The sequence below is a fragment of the Bubalus kerabau genome, chromosome 7, assembly GCF_029407905.1.
Source record: "Bubalus kerabau isolate K-KA32 ecotype Philippines breed swamp buffalo chromosome 7, PCC_UOA_SB_1v2, whole genome shotgun sequence".
NCBI lineage: Eukaryota > Metazoa > Chordata > Mammalia > Artiodactyla > Bovidae > Bubalus > Bubalus kerabau.
The window spans coordinates 63,574,146-63,596,618 of NC_073630.1; the positions used below are offsets into that span (position 1 = coordinate 63,574,146).

Here is a 22,473-nt window from a genome sequence, read left to right on the forward strand (position 1 = left end):
AAAAAGCTGTCAGTAGCCACAGGTGGCTACTTAATACTTGAAATGGGACAACTGCACAGTTTTTCATTTTTTTCTAAAATTAAATAGCCACATAAGTGCAAGTCTAAACCATGCCACCTTCACTCCTTCAGAACAAGGCCCTTAGAAATGATTTAAAATTATACAGTGAGATTATCACTAGGCGCTTCTTATTGTGCCTTTGTAAAGAATAGCTCTGATTAGCTTTTTTTTTTAAAAATGAAGTTTATTTCATTTTTTTGGACTATGAAAGTATTCAAGTAAATTTTATGGAAATTAAGAAAAAGTAGGAAAAGAAGTTATTCCTAATTCTCCTACCCAGTGATAGCCACATAAACTTTTCCATCTTTCTTTTGATAGTTTCTTTGGGGGGAACGGGAGAGGTGGAGCTAGGCTTCCAACAAATTTACATCTGCTGCTTTACTTCATTTTATAAGCATTCCTCCACATTCTTAAAACTGTAAAAATATGATTTATAATAGGAATATGGTTTCATCATTCAACTAAATTTTTTTTTCATTGTTTAAAATTTACTACTGGGAATTCTACACAAGGATATTAAGGGAAATTTCAAGGTTAATTAAGGTACATTTGCTCATCTAAAGAAAAAAAAAAAGGAATGATAGGGACACAACAGAATGTATATTTTTGCCTGTTGGCCAACCAGTACTACTTTGGTTCATCTGCTGAAACATCAAGCAGCAGTACAGGTTCATGGGTTAGTGAGTGGCCACTGGACTGATGTTGAAGCTGAAACTCCAATGCTTTGGCCACCTGATGCAAACAGCTGAATCATGTGAAAAGACCCTGATGCTGGGAAAGATTGAGGGCAGGAGGAGAAGGGGATGACAGAGGATGAGATGGTGGGATGGCATCACCGACTCACTGGAGATGAGTTTGAGTGAACTCCGGGAGTTGGTAATGGACAGGGAGGCCTGGCATGCTGCGGTTCATGGAGTCGCAAAGAGTTGGACACGACTGAGAGACTGAACTGAACTGAACTGGAACCAGAGTGCATGACTATGTGTGAATCCTAGCTTGAACACTTCCTAGTTGTATGACCTGAAGCAAGGATATTCAGCTCCTTCATGCCTCAGTTTCCCTGTCTATAAAATGGAAACGATGATAACAGTATTAACTTTGTTAAGTTTACAAAAGTGAGTTAATACGTACAAGCATTTTGAACTGTGCTTGGGAAATTGTAAATGCTCAAGAAATGTCAGTTATTACAGTTCATCCAAACTTCTGGGTAAAACTTCAGACCAATTTAGTTTTAGAGTAATTTTGACACTTTCTCAGTTCTTTAAAAACATCTGTTTGATATGGCTGCTATTCTTATTTTTAATTTTCTTTGCTCTTCAGTTGCTTGAAAGCTGTTTTGGCAACATATCCAATTATTATGAAGCCTTTTTTTCTGGTTTAAATTTGAAAATAATATAGTTCCTGGAGTTTTGTGTTGAAGCAGAAATTTCAGTATCAGATTTGAACATGAAGATCTTTCCCTCCTTCCAAAAGGAAGATAAGGATATATTCTTAAGAAGATAAGAAGATTCTTTGTACAAACACATATGCTTTTATAATCTGTGACCTGGGAAGGAAATGCCAGGTGTATGTGTATATATATATATATATATATATATATATATATATATATATAAACATGTATGAGGGAATTCAAGATCTTAACATGGTTTAACTACATAAAACAGTGACTAAAGTCCAAAGGAAAAGTCCTTCTATCTCTTCTGAGAGATGTAGAATTGACTTTTTCTTAATACTTTCATAATTGTACTTTGAAACTACTCTTTAACTCTCACAAAAAGCTGTATAATGCCAGGCTAAGGGAGTCATTTTCAATTCCAGCCCTATTAATTTCACCAGAAAATTTGTTGCTTTCAGTAAGTAGTTATAGCTTATTCTCTTGCACCTGCAAGCCAAGAAAAGCCTTTTTTTCCTGAGCTTTCATCATCTGGGACAAATGAATCATGTTACTGGTCCCCCTTCCCTTTTTACTTTGACCCCTAGGAGGTTTGGAACTGAATTTGTCACTCTAGTTTTTAATTATGTAAGACATTACAGCACGCTCTCAGGTTCATCTGATCTTGGCTATAGTTCCATTTTTTTAGTCTCCTATATCCCCAATGCCATGAATTTAGCTATGTATATTATTCATCTTACTGTTTTCATGTCCTTGGAAGCCATCTCATATAATTCTGGAGTTAGGAGAGGAATAAATGCATATACCCATGAAAAAAATATATATATAATTTGCATGAAATATAAATTAGTGTAGTATTTAAATGAACTATTTTTACACTACAGATACATAAAAGCAACTGAGAACCACAATAAGATACCACTCTGCATCCATTAGCATGCTATTGTGTGTGTGTGTGTGTGTGTGTGTGTGTGTGTGCACGCACATGTGAGTGCTCAGTCATATCGGACTCTTTGTGACCCCACTGACTGTAGCCTGCCAGGCTCCTCTGTCCATGGGATTCTCCAGGCAAGAATACTGGAGTGGGTTTCCATTTCTTCCTCCAAGGTACGTTCCTGGCCCAGGTATTGAACGTGGGTCTCCTGCACTGCAGATTCTTCACCACTGAGCCACTTGGGAAGTCCTAGCATGCTATTATAACCAACCAAACATACAAACTAATGAAGTAAAATAAGTGTTGACAAGAATGTAGAAAACCTGCAATCTTTGCTCATTGCTGGTGGGAATGTAAAATGGTGCAGCTACTGCGGAGAACTGTATAGCGGTTCCTCAAGAACATAACAGTTATCATATGATCCACCAATTCCACTACTGGGTATATACTCAAAAGAACTGAAAATTGGGACTCAACACAGATATTTGCACACCATTGGTCATAACAGTATTATTCACAGTAGCCAAAAGGTAGAAACAACCCCGAAGTCCACTGACACATGAATGGGCAAACAAAATGTGGCATGTGTACTCAATGGAGTATTATTCAGCCTTAAAGAAGAGGAAATTCTCAAACATGCTGCAGCATGGATGAACCATGAAGATACCCTAAGTGAAATACGCCAGGTACAAAAGGACAAATATTGTATGTTTCTACTTTCATGAAGTACCTAAAGAGTCAAATTCATAGAAAGCAGAATAGTGGTTGCCAAGAACTGTGGGGAAGGGAGAATGGGGAACTATGGTTTATGGCGTTCCAGTGAGAGATGATAAGAAAGTTCTGGAGAGGGGTGGTGGTGATGGTTGCACATCAGTGTAATGTACTTAATGCCACTGAACTGTACATGTAAAAACAGTTAAAATGGTGGTTTACTATGTAAAGGTTAACAAACATAGTCAGAAGGATCAGAGATGCAAAAAGGATAAAAATAAGATTCTGTAAAGTTAGGATTTCATTAGAGGCCATTACAAATGGTATATTGCATTAGTTTAACACATTGAAGAAAATCTTATGGTCTGCAAACTCCATTCTTCTTATCTTTATGTCTAAGATGCCATAGTTAAATAAATTACCATGCTGTTTAATGAGTTTTCAAGGCCAAAGGCTTAGATATGTAAAAGATATATGGCTTATTTAATGTCTTAAAAGCAGGGGAGCTATATAACATTAGCTATATGACCCTTCTTTCAGAGATGAAACAGAAACCTTATTACAACTAGACATGCTTTAGACCAGAGCTTGGCAAATTACACCATGGTCCAAATATAGCCTGCCATTTGTTTTTTTAAATAAAGTTTTATTGGAACAGTCATCCTCTTTTTTTAAAAAAAAAAAAAGAAAGAAAGAAAGAAAGAAAGATGGCTCTTTTTCCATTTCAGTGGCAGACTTGACTAGTTCAGACAGAGATTGCATGGGCCATAAAGGCTGAAATATTTACTCTCTGGCCAGGTACAGAAGAAGTTTGCCAACCTTCGTTCATGGAGAACATCAATGAGACTAAATAACAAAGATTCTTCTTGCTAAGGTATTACAGTCACTTTTCCCTGTTTCCTATGCTGAGCAATTACTTAATTTCAGGACCAGTTTTAAAGAGTCTTCTCAAACTGCTTGCCCCCCACCCCTGCAATTCTAGGATGTCTTCCATTTAACTACACAGTCAAATTTATGAGACCAGAAGAAGAGACACCTGCTGAAGAATGCTGGCTCAGCTCCTAACACTTATATGTAAACAAAATTTCTTAAGATTTTAAATTCATTCATTCTGCACATATTAATTGAGCACCTGCTGCTGCTGCTAAGTTGATTCAGTCATGTCCGACTCTGTGCAACCCCATAGATGGCAGTCCACTGGGCTCCCCCATCCCTGGGATTCTCCAGGCAAGAACACTGGAGTGGGTTGCCATTTCCTTCTCCAATGCATGAAAGTGAAAAGTGAAAGTGAAGTTGCTCAGTCATGTCCGACTCTTAGCGACCCCAAGGACCGCAGCCTATGCAGGCTCCTCCGTCCATGGGATTCTCCAGGCAAGAGTACTGGAGAGGGTTGCCATTGCCTTCTCCAAATTGAGCACCTACTATGTGCCAAATACCAGTGGACCTCGTCCTCCTGGAGCTTACCTTGAACCCTGACAGTGTGTCTTAAGAGTCTGTACCACAGCTGCCCGGAGTGACTCCTACCATTGAACTGAAATGATCCATGCAAACCTCCCAATGCAGAACCTCGGGCCAAGTGCTCAAGAAATGTTAGCATAAGAAATTTGAACTTAAAAATCTTACTCAGTCTTAAGACTGAGTTAAGAATCTTCCTTGTGTTTACAGAGAAACAAGAGGCTACCCCAGCCAACCCTACACTAGTCAGAATGAGAAGCCTAGCCTGTGAATTCTGGTGTAGACTGGCATATCAGAGCCTCCCAGATTCCGTTCATAGCAGGTAAGTTGTCTGGCAGTGTGATTTTCTACTGGTGACGTTGCTCAGCCATCCGAGTGTAAGCCTGTTTCTCACTTAACCTTTGGCTATAGTAGTTTGCAAGAGGCTCTTCCAGAAAGAACCTGCAGAGACTTGCTGCACTGGGCTCAGATGGTCCCGCAGCCCACAGGGACGCCAGATCCCTGGCAGCAGGACCTTCCCCACACAGAGCCATGCTCTCACACACTGAAAACGCATTAGTCTTCACTGAAGGCTGCTCTCATTAAACAAACATGGCATTATATTCAAAACTACTCATTTATTCACAGTTTGGCATGTAAAACAGGAGAATATACTATCAAAATCAAGCTATTATTATTTTGAGCTATTAGCTAGAATTTTTGTTGTTTTTGTTTTAGGTTGAGTTTGGGCTTGTTAGTGTAAAATAACATCTTGGGGTTAACTCAAGCTTAAAGCAGAAATGGTTTAGAGTACCTTTCAGTGGGATTTTAAGTCTGAAGTGGGACATTTTTCTTTTGGCCCTGATGCATGGCTTGTGGGATCTTAGTTCCCTGGCTGGGTATCGAATCTAGGTCCCCCAGCAGTGGAAGCATGGAATCCTAACCACTGGACTACTAGGGAATTCTCTGAAGTGGGACATTTTAGAGGGCAAGGGATAACACTGTACTGGGAAATATTTCCAATGTTTACCAACCAGTCTTTACCTGGGATCAAAAGCGGGCATGAGTTTACACTCATGGTAGCACAAACCACCAGTTAACTTTGGTTCACAGCCATGTGTGTGTGTGTGTGTGTGTGATTACTATGCAATTTGGAATTGGAATTCTTGAGGGAGCTTTATTTGCTTACTAATAGACACACTGTACCTTGAATGTAATATTCAGTGGTGAGCAGTATCTTCCAGCACTAACTGGAATTTAATCCAGTAGAAGGTTTTAGAATTTATTCAAGAGGTAATTCTGGCTCTGTTTGCAGTTAAGAGTTCTATTTTTATGTCCCCTTATTTATAACATAAAATGTGTCTTTACTAATAGTCACTTCTTAGGCATGACTCAGCATACACAATGTATAGATACAATAAAATACATACCATTCTGGTGACAGCAAGGACTTTGGAGCTGAAGAAACATGAGTTCAGGTCATGACTGCGCCACTTACCTGCCATGTCATATGAGGCTCCCTGTCTACGTCTCTAAGGTGGTTCTAGTAATAGCACCCATCTCAAGAGGACTGGGTCCAAGATTAAATGATACTTAATATCACACATGAGGGGGAAAAGAACTGAAGACCAACTTCTACAAAAAGTTTCCAAGATTTGGCCTCATGCTGAGTGGTTATCTTACTGCTCTGTGCCAAGTTACCACCACCCATTAGAGTCAACAGCAGAGCAGACACTCCCACCACCAGGCAGGCCTCTGGGCTTGAGGACAGGTGGGCAGGCCTCTGGGGATAGGGACATTTCTGTTACCCCAGAGCTTGAACGTTTAAAGCAGTTCTGCTCAAAATGGAGGCAGGATACTTGGAAACTACCTGGGGGCCCAAACAGAAAGCTGAAGCACAGCAACCTTTTCTACCTTGGCCAGTAACCTTGTGCTATTTGAAGGCATGGCCCTTGGGACACACAAAAATCCTCCCATGATTCTCTTTTATTTAGGGAAAATCCTGGAAGGATAAAGGGGCCCTAGAATAGAGGCACTCTGGGCCATACCTTCTGTCAGCTCTTGGCTAGTTCTGAGAAGAGTTAATTCGTAATGGGTCTTCAACTGCACTGACGCTGGTACGGATTTTGTTACGGTAAAGCACATCATTTGGTGAATGACTGATGAACAGGTGAAAGCCGAGAGGTTCATTTTTCCCAGGCGTTTCTATCAACATATCCCTGAAATGAGGCACTTGGCTGTGGGTTCCCAGGGACATTGGCTGGGTACCAGGGGAGGGGTAGAACCACCTGCCCCAGAGGGGTGGCGTGGGGGAGCTTTCTGTGGGGTTTTGGCAGCACATAAATACCAGTTAAGAATCTGCTATCTGTACTCAGCCATTAAAAAGAATGAAATAATGCCATTTGCAGCAACATGGATGGACCTGGAAATTGTCTTACTGAGTAAAGCAAGTCAGACAGAGAAGGAGAAATATCATTTGACATCCCTTATACGTGGAATCTAAAAAAAAAAAAAAATTGATACAAATAAACTTAACAAAACAGAAAGAGACTCAGAGGTAGAGAACTAGCTTATGGCTGCCTGGGGGCAGGGGAAGGGATAGTTAAAGAGTTTGGGACAGACATGTATACACCGCTATATTTTAAATGGATAACCAACAAGGACCTACTGTATAGCACATGGAACTGTCTGTGCTTGATGTTATGTGGCAGCCTGGATGGGAGGGGAGTTTGGGGAGAATGGACACATGTATATGTATGGCTGAGTCCCTTCATGCTCTGCTGTTCACTTAAAACTGTCACATTGTTAATTGGCTATACCCCAATACAAAATAAAAAGTTAAAAAGAATATGCTATCTGGTTAAATAAGCATTATACACATACACTTCTTTCTCAACAGGTTGATGGGTAATGCTGAAAAAAAAAAATGAAACCGGCAAATTCGGACACATCTGCTTCCTGAATTACTGTTCTCCCAAGCCGTGAACAAGCAGTAGAAGGGACTTCTAGTCTCACCCCTATCTTGGCTCTTCTGACCTAAATATTTGAGGGATCTGGCTCAGAACAGAAAGGTTGACAGGCCCACAAATACCAGAGAGGAGAAGGAAAAGCAGTGATGGCTTGTATTATAATAGTAGCTTGAATATATATAGTGTTTGGCAATTTAGAAAATTCTTTGATGTATGTAAGTTAATTTCCTAAAATCTAGAATTTGAGCTGCAAAGGAACCTTGAGTGCCATTTAACCCAAAGTTTCTGAACTGGATTCCCTACTGCCATTGTGGGTGTGATAATTCTGGGTTTGGGTGGAGGGGTCTCCTGTAGACTGTAGCATGTCTCATAGGATCTCTGCCCTCTACATTCCTAATCCCCTCTACATGTGACAACCAAAAACGTCTCCAGAGAGGCAAAACCGCTCCCTGTTGAGAATTACTGATGGAGTCTACCTTGGAGTTATAAACAGATTATACACTTACACATGTGTGTGTGCTAAGTTGCTTTCATTGTGTCCGACTCTTTGTGACCCTAAGGACTGTAGCCCACCAGGCTCCTCTGTCCATGGATTCTCCAGGCAAGAATACTGGACTGGGTTGCCATGCCCTCCTCCGGGAGATCTTCGAACCCAGGGATCGAACCCAAGGCTCCTGCATTGTAGGTGGATTCTTTACCTGAGCCACCAGGGAAGCCCGTACACTTACACATGAGAGGTACTAATGAAATAGTAGTATCTCCACACTCAGCATGGGCCTGGTGTCTTGACCTGGCTCTTCCTGTCAAGGCTATCAAAACTGAGACATGTGCAGGAGATTTCAAAGATCCAAAGCAATGTCTCTTTGATACAAAACTACTCAAATTAATTTGGTTGGAAATCTATTAATTTAATTTTTCAAAGCAAAGAACTACCACCATAAAGCCCTATCACACTGATTCTGTTGTTAGACTGACTTGCCATCCGGCAAACTGACAGGCCTACGTCACACAAATAGCACTTTTGCAGTCAGGCTAAGGATCTGCCACGCTATAGAAATGCCTTATTAAAGTCAGACCCCTTGGCTTCATGGACATGTGAAAACTGCTGACAATCTGGTTTTTAAGACTTAGATCTTTTTCTGGTGTCACTGCTGGTTTCTAATTATATCAAAAGCTTCACTTAGGATTCAGAATTTTATTTTTTGACACGCTATGAACAACTATTGCCCCCGGAACACAAGTCAATTCACTGATATTAGAACCAACCTCTGCACCCCTTAGGCAGAAGGCAATGACCTGATAAAATAGATGCTCAAACAATGTTTGTGCATGCATTCATTCAATCACTCATTTATTCATTCATTCGAACACTTGCTGATTGCCAGGCCGTGCTGGGTGCTTGGTGATGCAGTCATGAATGCAGCATAGTCCTTGGGGTTCCCAGCCAAACAAGGGTAGATGAAGAAGGAGGGAGAAAAGAGAAGGCTGAGCAAAGACCATGAGCAAAGACGGGCAGCCACATAAGGTTATTTAACCCTAGGACTTCCCAGGTGGTGCAGTTGATAAAGAATTCGCCTGCCAATGCAGGAGATGCAAGAGATGCTGGTTTGACCTCTGGCTTGGGAAGATCCCCTGGAAGAGGAAATGGCAACCCACTCCAGTAGTCTTGCCTGGAAGATTCCATGGGCAGAGGAACCTGGCGGGTTACAGTCCATGGGGTTGCAAAATTGGACATGACTGAGTGCATGCACACACGCACAGGAGATCACATATGGTCTTTCAACAAACATTGAGTGCCAAAGGCATGATCATAGCTTTGTAAAGTTTACAAGCAACAATGGACTGTGGGTCAAAACAGAACCCAAAGAGTGATCCAGCTTTAACAGGTGGGTGAGGACTGAAAATCTGCACATCTGGCTAATTATATTTAGAGACACATGGAAATTCTGCAAGGGTAATCCACCTTTTCCACCTATACCTAAAACTACATTATCTTATATTGATTGCATGACTACAAATATAATACCCAATGATGTTGTAATAGAATGAATTAATTAAAATCATTAAGATAAAAATCAATTTTATCGAGCATCTTTATAAGCCAGACGCTTTGCTCACTGCTATCATATTATTATCAATTTACTGCAGTGGGATAATTTCAGAGGAGGACTGTATTCCACAGCATCTCCAGCATTCCTGGGAAAGTGGTTGGAGAGTGTTATTTCCTTCATATGCTAAGAAGAGAGTGTCATAAAAGAGAATAGATGACTTAAATGCAACTTAAATGCAATAGATGACATAAATTCCCTGGAGGGAAGGAGATGGACTAGAAATAATCTCTTATGAAATTTCTGTAACGTATGGTTTAAAAACGCTCGTGTTGAGCACTTAGTTTGCAAAAGACACCTCTGCTGCAGCAGAGACAGTATGGCCCACAAAACCTGAAATATTGACTGGTCCTTTCTAGCAAAAGGCCTGCTCTCTTGGGTTAGATGTCCTGGGTTTGAGCCCCAGCTCTTTAACTGTGAAGCCGTGTGACAGTGATGTACTTATTTATTTAAAGTCTTTGTTCCTCACCACCCTCATCTGCAGAATGAGACTGGACTGGTGGGAACAACAATCACTATCTCAAGGCATCACTGTGAGGAATAAATTAGATGATAATACCAAGTCCTTAGAAGAGAACCGAGTATACAGTAAGAATTTGATAAATGTTAGCTGTTATTGCCTCCTTTTTCAAGATCAGGAACTTTAGGCTCAGAGTGATCAAATGACTTACCCAAGACCACTCAGAATTGAAATTTAGCTGATGACAAAGCCCAGGGTCCTTTCTGCGTGGTAACTCTCTTTGCTATGTTCTTAGTAATAGCAGAGTTAACTGCAGCCAGTGTTCACAGGGTAAAACTACTATCAGTGAGAGATGGACCTCAGTTCACAGATTGAAGGAAACTCAAGCACAGATCCACAGTAAAACTGTTGGAAAACCATACCTTTCTATAATACCAAATGCCTCATTACACCGCCCCACTTCCCCCACCCTTCAGAGAGTGCTGCAAACTGTTCCATAGCCTATTTCTGGCCCTTTATAAAGTAGTAAATAGGTTCAAATTTGACTTTTTAGACTTAAAAAAGCACTATTAACTTCTTAAATGGAAATGTTGAAGGACTAGAATTCACATAATCCAAACGTTCAAGTGAGAATATGGGACTATGACATAGCAGTGGGAATGGGGGCTACTCACCCAGGCTCTGGAATCAGACCTAGCTTCGTAGCCTGGCTCCACCACTTGAGAATCAAGTGTCGTCACACCAGCCATTTAATCTCCCTAAGCCTCAGTTTCACCATCTGTCAGATGGTGATAATACACCTCACGATGTTGTGAAGGTTAAGTGAGACAATGCATAGAAAATACTTAGAAAAGTACTTGGCTATGTTAAGTGCTCAAATTTATTATTTTGTATTTTATATACTATATGATTTTTAAATAATTATTATTTCAGTTGAGCAAAATAGATGTTTTTCAAGGATGTACTCTTGGGAGCACAGCCCCGTGTGTAAGTCACACCTAAGAATCACAAATTTTCTGCTTGACAGTATAATTTTAAAAGCTAAAGAATCTGAAGGAATTTACTCCCAGATTTTTGTGGACAAACTGAAAGGGAACTTCAATAGCTATTATATATTGCTATAGGAAATGCATCATTATAACCACACATTTCACATGTGGTTATAATGATGCCTTTTTCAAAGCTAATGATTATGCAAAAGAGCAAATACTATGTTCTTTCTGATATTTGTTCAGTTGTGTATTACCTTTTTATTACTTAGTATACCTACACTAATGCTTTGTGTCTTCCCATGGAATGTAGTTGTAAATACTGTTTATTAACTATGATATATTCAAATTACCACTACAAGTTTAAGAAAGTTACCTGGGAGTAATATTCATAGAAAAGTTTCATGTGCCAGCACTGGAATATATGAACTGGTGGTTTGATGGATGGTAATTTTTATCATAAAAATATTCTTTAATTTGGAAAGGGATTTATCATAGAGTTCCTTTAGCTAGGAAATCCTCTGTGTCATCTAGAATATGATTCAAGTTATTGAAAAATTGATCTCTCTCTGTATATATCTTTCCTGAATATACCTTCCCTATATCGATATAGACCTAAAACACTATGCCAAAGTATCGGTCCCATTTTCTTGATGGAGAAGCTGGATAATCATGCACTTAAGCTCAAAATCACAATTACACCAATTACACAGTGATAAAATGGGAATCACAATTTAATAAAGGGGCTTCATCTTTGGGAGTACAGTCTTTAGTTTAAATTGTTTGATAAATGGTCCATTTATCTTCAAGACAAATCTGGACAGTCCAAATATAGGAGATATATATATATATACACACACACACATATTTTAGAGTATATACACATACACATATTTTAGAATATATATGTTTTAGAATATATATATAACATATATATATTCTAAAATTTGTGTATAAAGAGTATTTTTCATTCATTTAGTTTCTTGAATTTATACCAAAATAGATTTAGAAGGTGAACTTTCCCAAACATAAGCATATATAGCTTTATGATGGTATGTAAATGCTTTTCCTTTCCCCCAGTTTCAAAGTATATTAGCAAGTGGTAGTTATATGGTAATAGTATGGCTATTATTATTGTGCCATATTATACATGAGTACATGCTCTATGGATTATGTTCTTTTATTACCTTCTGGTGGTATGTCAAATTGTAGTATACAAGAATATCATAGGTCTCCTTATAAGAAAAATGACAAATTGCCTGTTCTGAAACAAAGACTCTATGATGGGGTGACACAGACAAACATTAGTTTCAGTTTTAGGTGTGACCTTCTGATTTTGTTTGGTTAACATTAGTCATCTCAGTTCTGACCAGGGAACAGTATTTGCCAGCACAGAAAAAAATCAGATCCTGTTTAATGTTGATGTTCTTGTATTTCCTAGACAAGTATCCCAAGGCACTAGTTACAGTGAAATAGAAGTGGGCCAGAAATACTCTCAACATTGATTAAGCCATGGGTTACTTTCTTCTACAAATATTTAAGTTGAATGTGGGGTATTTTTGAAGTTAAAAATATTTTCAAATACCACAGCAATGTGACTATAATAGACTCTTTGTGAGAAAACATATAAAAGGAAGTAAACTTTCTAGTGGGAGGCAGAGACAATATGCATTAAAATGCAACTTTAAACTAACCCCCAAATTACATTTTCTTTTTATCCACTGAACATTTAAATGTTATTCTCCCTTAACTAACTTTCTAGCTTTGTTCTTCCTCTGGTGATACTTGGTTTATTATTATTGCTATTATTATTATTTTTTCATATAGTGAAAAATGAAAATGATAGTTTAAAGAACATGTGCTTCTAGCAAAAGTATGCTTAAAGTTAAACCCTACTACTCAGTAGCTTAATTCTTGTTATAAAAACTTGGACTCTATTAGAAATGGGGCCATTTGAGAAAGGGCCCTTTGTAACAGAAAAAGTAAAATTTACTTCCTATTGTGAAGTGATTGTAGACAGTTTAGCCTATTTCCACTTTATTCTACACTGTCTGAAATGTATTAGAAAAAGTAAAGAAACATAGTTTATTTCATTATCTATAACTGAAGCTTTTAAAAGGCAGAGACCTTAATTGGTATCCCCAGTGCCTAGCACAAAATGAAGAAATGTTTCAGTAAAGGAAAAAAATTAATGAAAGAACCAATGAATGAGCACTGTCTTTATAAGAAATGTAGTAAGATAAAGCTCGAAAAAGAATTGTAATATTATATATAACTGCCAATAAATTGCTTTGGAATCCTATTTATATTTAACTTTTGTGTTTTACCTGCATTTAGAACTAAGCACAAATAGCCATACAGAGTATTGTCCAGGGAATAGATAGGGGAAATTCCCTGGCAGTCCAATGGCTAGGACTCCACACTCTCACTATTGAGGGTCTGGGATCAATCTCTGGTTGAGGAATTAAGATCCCACATCCCACGAGCCACACACACACACACACAAAGAATGGATAGGTCCGTTTTGGCATTGTTGTTTCTGTTATTTAGTTGCTAAGTCGTGTCCAACTCTTTTGAGACCCACGTGGACTGTAGTCTGCCAGGCTCCTCTGTCCATGGGATTTCCTAGGCAAGAATATTAGATTGGGTTGCCATTTCCTTCTCCAAGGGATCTTTCCAACCCAGGGATTGAATCAACATCTCCTGCATTAGCAGGTGGATTCTCTAAAACTGAGCCACTAGGGAAGCCCCAGCTTTGGCACAGGAGCTGGCATTTCTAATACACAGCTCAGGCATCAGCAAGGTCAAGGGGAAAAGCCCCACCAATCACTGATTGATGGACGATAGCCAAGGCTCCCAAGAGTCTTCTTGGAAAGCAGGCACTGGTCAGTCAGGCAGCTGGAGAACTTCCATGACTTTTTTTTTTTTTTTTTCCTGAGCTGATATGCTTAGCTTCTACTATATTGTCTCAGAGTTTTGGTAGAGATTTTATGCTGCCACAAGGAAGTAGACACAAAGCCAGGGCCTGACCACGAGGGCAGTTTCCAAACGCTCTTTTATGTGTGGGTATCCTGAAAGGTTGGGTGTTACAGCGCTTGAGCTCACACACTGTTGTAGGGTCCTTTTCCCCCTGGCATTTCTCTGCTCCTGGGCAGTTCTCCAATGCAGTAGTGAGTCCTGATGACTTGGAAGAGAAATCACAAACTAATCTGATACTGCATATAATACAGAAGTTCTATAAATGTCCACACAGGAAACCTCCACGGTCCAGTAGTGCCACTTATCTTGCCACACAGGCAAGCACAGCCTCTTGTTCAGGGGGTAAGAAATGGGGAAGCAGCACTGGATCTCTGGTCTTTGGGGAGGGGAAAAAAAAAAAGCACTGCTGCCATTTTTCCTGTTTATTCATACTTCTTTCATCTTTTCTTTTTCTTAATTTTTTCTTTCTCATCTTAAATTGTCACTTTATATTCCTGGTTTTCAAATGTAAATACATGGTTAATAAGTACTCCAGATGATCGTATAGCACTAGACTGATGCTACTGTCTGATTAGTAGCTGTTTGCTTTAATCCTTGTTTAAATAACACACACACACACACACACACACACACACACCTTTTTACTGAGAATTCACCATTTGAACAAAATGCGGTAACATATGGTTTTAAACTAGGGAAAGGAGAAGAGTTTGTCATTTATGAATTATTTAAATGCTAAATGTCTAATTTTTTTTCCAAGGTAGAATTTGCGGGTTTGGGGGAGGAGAGGAAAGTTGTTCTATTCTGAGGAAAGATATATTTTAGAAGAAGGGAAAGTTGGGGGAGGATGGAGGAGAACCAGTTTTCCCAGTGTCTATAATTTAACTAGGCAGTTAAAGTTAGTTGGAAATTTACATAAAAGTTACAAAGACTATAAATGCTGCACAGAAATCAAAACTATATTAGTTAAACGCATGAAATACAGACTGAAATTTAAGAAAGAAATTATATCCAGAGTTTTCCTGAACTTAGGGTGTTTAGAATGAAATGGTCAAGTGTCAGGAAGTTTATGATTTTTCAGGCATAATAAACTTCTGGGACTGTTGTTTGAGACATAATTGCTGTTCACGCCTCACACAGTCTGTACTTTCCTTGTGTGTACTCGGAGTTTATACTTCAATTGAAAAACTAGCATACCAGCAAAAATGTCTCTGATTTAAGCTAGTCGTTTATTCCCAGTCTCAGAGGAAAAGACTGGATATTCTCTGAGTTAATAAAGTGTGAAACGACTTTAATGCTTCAGGGGAAATATACTATATCAGTCTTGCAAACTGTTTTTAGAAAGCACGGCTTAGTCAAACCAGAAAATTTAATAGGCTTAGTTATTTCTTCTTTCTCCAAATAGGCTTTTATGGCATAGAGAAGGTGAGGACCTACAGCTAACAGTTTATCCTGTAAACCAGTCGCCACGGAGAACAAGAGGGGACAGACTGGGTCAGTGTGTTTCTCATAGGTGCTGACGTCAGCCTTAGTAGACTTAACACTAATGTATTTGAGATTTGGATGCCCTATTGCCAATCCTGGGTTCTGATGTAGAGTTTCTAATTAATGTGTGTGTGCGCGTGTGTGCTCAGTCGCTTCAGTCATGTCTGACTCTTTGCAACCCTATGGACTGTAGTCCACCAGGTTCCCCTGCCCATGGAATTCTCCAGCAAGAATACAGGAATGGGTTTCCATGCTCTTCTCCAGGGAATCTTCCTGACCCGGGAACTGAACCCTCATCTCCTGCATTGCAGGCAGATTCTTTACCCACTGAGCTGCCTGGGAAGCCCAATTCATCTGTAGATTCCTGCATGAGTTATGTGAGTGGGGTGCTGTTATCTCCAAGCCCATCAGAGCAGCCCGCCCAGCGAAGACCTTTGGTCCTGGTGATACTGGGTGAGGCAGTTTACATGGCCTGGTAGTTTCTTCTTACTTCTCAAGATTCTGCAAGTGAAGGCTAAGCAGACCTTCACATTTTACACTGTAAGCACTTTTAGGTTCTGTCCACTGTAAAACAGAACTAGGAGGATTGTTTAGAAAACACAGTTTGCCCACATAACCGTGGTTAATCTAGTTTGATTTTTCTAAAGCAGCACAGAGAGAAATTTATTTTTGTATGAACATAAATAAAAATTTGCTTAACCTACAGTTCACAGCCACATCCAGTATCCAGTGTGGAGTGACCTCACTTCTTGCCCTCTGCTGCCATATATGTGTACATATATAACACACACATAACACACGCTCCCTTTTTCCTTCTTATCCTGAAACTCTACCTACTTCTGCTGTTCTTTTGTTGGGGATGAAATCATCAAAATGCTTGCTGATCCTGGCCACTGCCTCACTGCTCTCACCGCTGTATCCTAGTTACGGGAGGTAAGCCAGCTGAGCTCTTAGTTTTCCAACCACTTCAGCTTTCTCTCACTTGTCTACTGGGAAACCACCGAAGCCTAGACTGGAAGGCAAAGTGAGTGAGGATGAGCATATGCGGGAATATGTATGTCAGTAGCTTAAATGACACATGTCATCAGTGAGACATGGTGGGATTGGAAAGTACCTGTTTACAGGAAGAACCTTGACGAACCCTGACTCTTACCATACACCATATACAAAAACTGACTCACAATGGATCAAAGATCTAAATGTAAAAAGCTAAAATGATAAAACTCTTAGAAGAAAATATGGAGGAAAAGCTTTATCACACTGGATTTGGCACTGATTTCTTGGACATAACACTAAAAGCACAGGCAAAACAAGGAAAAAATGGGTAGACTAGGCTCTCGCAAAATGAAAACTTTTGTGAACCAAAGGATACCATCCACAGAGTGAAAAGGCAACCCACGGAACAGGAGAAAATAATTTCTGAAAATATGAAGGAATTAATAGCCAGTGTATATAAAGAACTCCTAAAATGCAACAATAACAAAGCAAAGCAACCAACTTAAAAATGGGCAAAGGAATAAACAGGCGATTCACCAAAGATGATACACAAATAGGTAACAAGCATAAGATGCTCAACATCACTAACCATTAGGAGCATGCAAATCAAACCCACAGTAACATATAGCCACAATAACATATCACTTCATACTTGTAAAGATGTCTATTATTTAAGACAAAACAAAACAGAAATTAGAGTTGACAGGAGTGTGAGGAAATTAGAACTCTCATGCATTGCTGGTAAGAATACAAAATGGTGCAGCTGCTATGGAAAAGTTCCTCAAAAACTTTATCACATGATCTACTAGTTCTACCACTGAGCTGGTGGAAGTAGTTCCAAAAGAATTGAAAATAGGCATTCAAACAGATATTAGTACACCCATGATCATAGCAGTTTTATTCACATAGCCCAAAGGTGGAATTATCTCATATGTTCATCAGTGCATGAATGGATAAACAAAATGTGGCACATATACAAAATACAGTATTATTCAGCCTTAAAAGGGAAAGAAATTCTGAAACATACTACAATGTGGATGAACCATAAAAACTTAACACTAAGTGAAACATACTAGACCCAAAGGATAAATGTTGTATGCTGCTGCTGCCGCTAAGTCGCGTCAGTCGTGTCCGACTCTGTGCAACCCCATAGACGGCAGTTGTATAATTCCTCTTATATGAGACTACCTGGAGTAGTCAAATTTATGGAGACATAAAATAGAATGGTTGCCAGGAGCTGGGGAGAGGGAGTAATGGAGTGTTATTGTTCAACAGGTACAAAGTTTTAGGACAGGAAAATGAGATAGCTATGGAGATAGATAGATGATGTGATATTTGCACAACAACGGAAATGCATTTAATGTCCCTGAACTGTACAGCTAAAAATGATTACAAGTGGTAAATTTTATGTCATGGATATTTGGCCACAGTAAAAAGAAAAAAAAAAAAAAAGAGTCATGGAAACCCAGCAGAGTTAGTACGTGGAATAAAAAGGAGGAAGAGATGCAGGTCTTTAAGAGAAGATGGGAAAATTATTAGAAAAAATGACGTTTAGATTATGTAGCTTTTTCTTCATGTTTATGATTCAAATGGCAAAGAGAAAACTGATCAATGTATTGGCTTATCAACTGAGACTTTTCAAGTGTGTGAAATCTAGTCTAAAAGTGTTTTTGTTCTAAGATTAAGATTAGAGTTAGTCTGAGGTACTACTACAATTCCTTCATGCTTTTAGATATTGGGAGCTGTTCCAACATATGTGTAATTCTTTTTTCTAAGTACAGGACAAACCGATACTACAAGGTGACACAAAATCTTAGTAGAAAGGAAGCCAGCAAATATTTCTATCTACTGTGTGTTAAAATGGAAGTGACAGTCTACTCCAAAGAGAGGGCTCAATGGCCAGTGGCATACTTTCTTCCAAAGTTTGGTCCAGTCTTCCTGACATTGCTCAGTAGTTGAGTCAAACCATTTTAACATTTTTGGTAGATATAAGTGGTAATGGTGAAGCATAACTAAATATTCATGAGCTTATTTACTCCTTAAACCTGTTGGATGTCTTCCAATGTTTGAGAATCTGATTAAATTTATGAATAGTATTAGTATAGACTTTCAGTGTGTCTTTGTTGAGATGGGTGGCAATTGGTGGGGATGCTGATTAGACAGAACTAGTCTGTAGAAACTATCACTTTAAAATTCTAGCCATGTGAATGTATGCTAAGTTGCTTCAGTCATGCCCAAGTCTTTCTGAGAAGCCCACCAGGTTCCTCTGTCCATGGGATTCTCCAGGCAAGAATACTGGAGTGGGTTGCCATGCCCTCCTCCAGGGGATCTTCCTGACCCAGGAACTGAACCTGGTCTCTTATGTCTTCTGTATTGGCAGGTGGGTTTTTCACCACTAGTACCACCTCTACAAATCTCTGTGAAGCCCACTGACCATTCTTTTGAGATATATTTATGATTTTAAATCTTAATGTGAAAGAATGCAATCTGTCCATGTGTGCGGTGGTATGAACATTGTCATATGTAATGTTTGGGGATGGGGAAGGCGAAGGTCCTTGGCCTTTGCTATATTATCTATTACTTATGAATTAAAGATGTTAGAGTTAAAAGAAACCTTAGAGGCTATCTTGAAGGATTTTCCTATTTCTTTACTTTTACATTTAAAAATAAGATTAACTTGTGACTCCCCTGGCAGTTCAGTGGTTAAGACTCCACTGTTCCAATGCAAGGGGTGAAGGTTTGATTTCTGGTGGGGAAACTAAGATCCCACATGCCACGTGATATGGCTAAAAAAGCAACAATAATAAAACTAAGTAAATAAAAATATGATTAACTTGAAATTTTTTCCTAATACTTGATGCAGGGAAACTTTTTTCTCCTACAGAACTGCTGCATTGTCAGAAAACGGAAGTTAAACAACACATCATGCTGTTCACAGTTAAGTTTAGATAGCTTTTTTATTGTTTTCACTACCTGTGTACTAACATACTTTTACTAAAAACTACCTCATTCTTTGTATGTGTGTGCGTGCTCAGTTGTGTCGACTCTTTGCGACCCCATGGACTGTAGCCCGCCAGGCTCCTCTGTCCATGGGATTTCCCAGGCAAGAATACTGGAGTGGGTTGCCATTTCTCCAGGGGATCTTCCCCACACAGGGATCAAACCCAAGCAGACACTCTAGATATAGACAAATTGAACTCCTCACTTTAAAAAAGAAGAAACAGGTCTTGATAAGCTGTGACCCATCCAAGTTTAAGTATTTTTGTTTGTTGTTTGTCTGGACTCACCAACTGAATTAGCTTCTTGTAGACAATGAAAAGACCTTTTGTTCCCTGGAAGCGGGTGGAACAGAGATGAACACAAGTGGTGGCATAAATGCCGAGTGAGTGACTGCAAGCCTCACGGGCGCATTCCCCCATGAACAGGTCAGAAGCATCGAGGTGGACACAGCATCAACTGGATGATACTGTCTACTTCAGAGGCCTGGTGTGTGTTAGGGCTGGGCTGGGCCAGGGGAGGGAACAGGCTCATATATCCTGACCTTCTTGGATTCATTTATGATTTTAAATCTTAATGTGAAAGAATGCAATCTGTACACGTGTACAGTGGTCATATGTACGTGTACATATGAACATTGTCATATGTCATGTCTGGGGATGGGGATGGCAAGTATACTTTAGTACATTTCTGGAGGATAGTTTGACAACCTCAATTACAGTAGTCATTAAATTAACAGTTCATCCTCCAAAAAAAGGTTCATTCTCATTAATTCCATTTATAGAAATTTAACCCAAGAAAATAATCAGAGACATGGTAAAATTTATAGTCAGGTATGTTCACTACTGTGATATTCATAGCACAATGTAATGAACATAATAGTATGTATATATATGTGATGTAACAAACCTTCAAAAATATGAAAATGGCTATAACAATTACAGCATAGTTGTAGGCTAGAATATTTATTTCATGTTCTCAACTATGTTAATTTTGTTAAATTATATTTTAGAATATATACGAAAATTTTTATAAGGGCTTCCCAAGTAGCTAGGTGGTAAAGAATCCACCTGCCAACGCAGGAGATGTGGGTTCCACCCCTGAGTCAGGAAGATCCCTTGGAGAAGCATATGGCAACCTATTCCAGTATTCTTGCCTGGTAAATCCCATGGACAGAGGAGCCCAGCAGACTACAGTCCACGGGGTCTCAAAAGACTCAGACATGACTTAGTGACTAAGCAACAACAACAATTTTTAAAAACTAAAAAGGAATATACTACTGTGTTAATTGTGGTTATCTTTGGATTTTCGGAAGTAATTTGATATTATTCTTTAATTTCCAAGTTTCCTTTAATGAATATGCTCTGATAAAAAGAAAAAATATTTAATTAAAAACAATTTTAGCTCTCTGTGTCCCTGAAATTAGTGGGCATGTTCAGAACCCAGCCGAGAGGATATGAAAAACGGGCGTGGTGAGGCGGGTGGGCTGGGGTAGGAGCGGGAGGGAGACAGTCAGGCAACCAGTGTCACCAGGAGTTCCTCCCTCACGTACAGGGATCTGCTGTCTCTACCCCTCAGAGCTAAGTGAGGGCTGGCCGTCCAAGATTCGGGGTGAAGCTGATGCAAGTAACCTCTTTCTTCTATGCCCCCTATCCCTGCCATAGCATACCTAGGATTATCACCCACAGAATAATACCGTCTGTCTGTGGAGAATTATATAGTTGTCAAAGTGCATTTATATATATTGTAGTTCACAGGATTACCATGATTTGGAGAGTCTAACATAGTTATTTTTACCTTATATGACAGGTGAGGAAACAGAAATTAGAGGAGGCATACAGATTGTTCAAGGACATACCAGTAGCTCTCTGACTTTTACAAAGGACCTTCCTTGCAAAAAAAATTTCAAAAGACAACTCTGAGTGAAATCGCTTGAACTCATTTGGGGGCGGTTGGGGGAGGTGAGGGAGACAGTTGTAGAAGCAGTAAACAATTTCCCTTAATTCCTAAGATGCTCACATAGCAGCAGCAGTAGCGTCTCGTCTTGGGCCTCAAAGATGTAAACTGAGCAAAGAAATAAGGATTTATATTGTTGGTTCAAAATGACTTACCAAATGACTTATCATGTCGTATGTACTAATGTTGTCAATAAACATACATCTGGTACACACTCTCTATACAGCAGATATACTGGTTGATAAGAATGAAAACTTATCAAACTTGGGCAAGGTGTACTTACCAAAAACCACCAGTTTGATTTGTGTGATCCTCTACACGATGTACACAGGAAGATTCAGGCAGCTTTCTTGGGATTTCTCAGTTCAGTTTTTGGAGTGCCCCGTGAGACAAATCCTAAGGAGTTAAAAAAAAAAACCTGCTAGGAATGTTTTCTACTTCAATAAAATTTTCATACATGCAATTTGGGGCCATTTTCTTCAAAAAACTAAACTACTATTACTCTAATTATCATATTCTCTTCAGATCAAGAAACACAACCTTTTGTTTCTCCTCCTATCCTTGAAGAAACAGGGAACAGCCATAAGAAAATGACCAATTTCTTCCATTTGTTGTATTTTCCCCTCTGTCTTATTTAGAACCCTGCCTCCCCACCCCTGACTCCAAGATGAACAACACAGCGTTTAGGAATGAATACAGATGTAGCTTATATTTTATGCTTCTAAATCCACAAGAAGAAGCGGCGGTACCCCTTTAAAGAGATGATACTATCTAGCTCATGGACTCCCCCCATCCCCATTTGGGGGCTTATGTCACACATCACTATGGATCATCACATTCTTTCCTGCTAAATCCAGAGGGTCTTAAAAACCAGTGAAACAAGCACTTCGGCCAACCACCACCAACCGATCAGAGCTGGTATAAAATAAACTTGTTATTCTGCCCTAAAATGTGTAAGACACTTTGGAGGATGTTGTTTGCATGAAGTACTATAAAAAG

At 39.3% G+C, this 22,473-nt stretch overlaps 1 protein-coding gene across 9 annotated transcripts in view; it reads right to left on the minus strand.

Annotated features, from left to right (window-relative positions):
* Positions 1-22,473, minus strand: part of RBM47 (RNA binding motif protein 47) — a 175,833-nt gene that overhangs the window by 14,140 nt on the left and 139,220 nt on the right. For all 9 annotated transcript variants that reach the window (XM_055588349.1, XM_055588357.1, XM_055588348.1 and 6 more), the window contains one exon: positions 21,758-21,870. The gene's annotated coding sequence lies outside the window, so the exon portion shown is untranslated. The remainder of the gene's footprint in view (positions 1-21,757; positions 21,871-22,473) is intronic.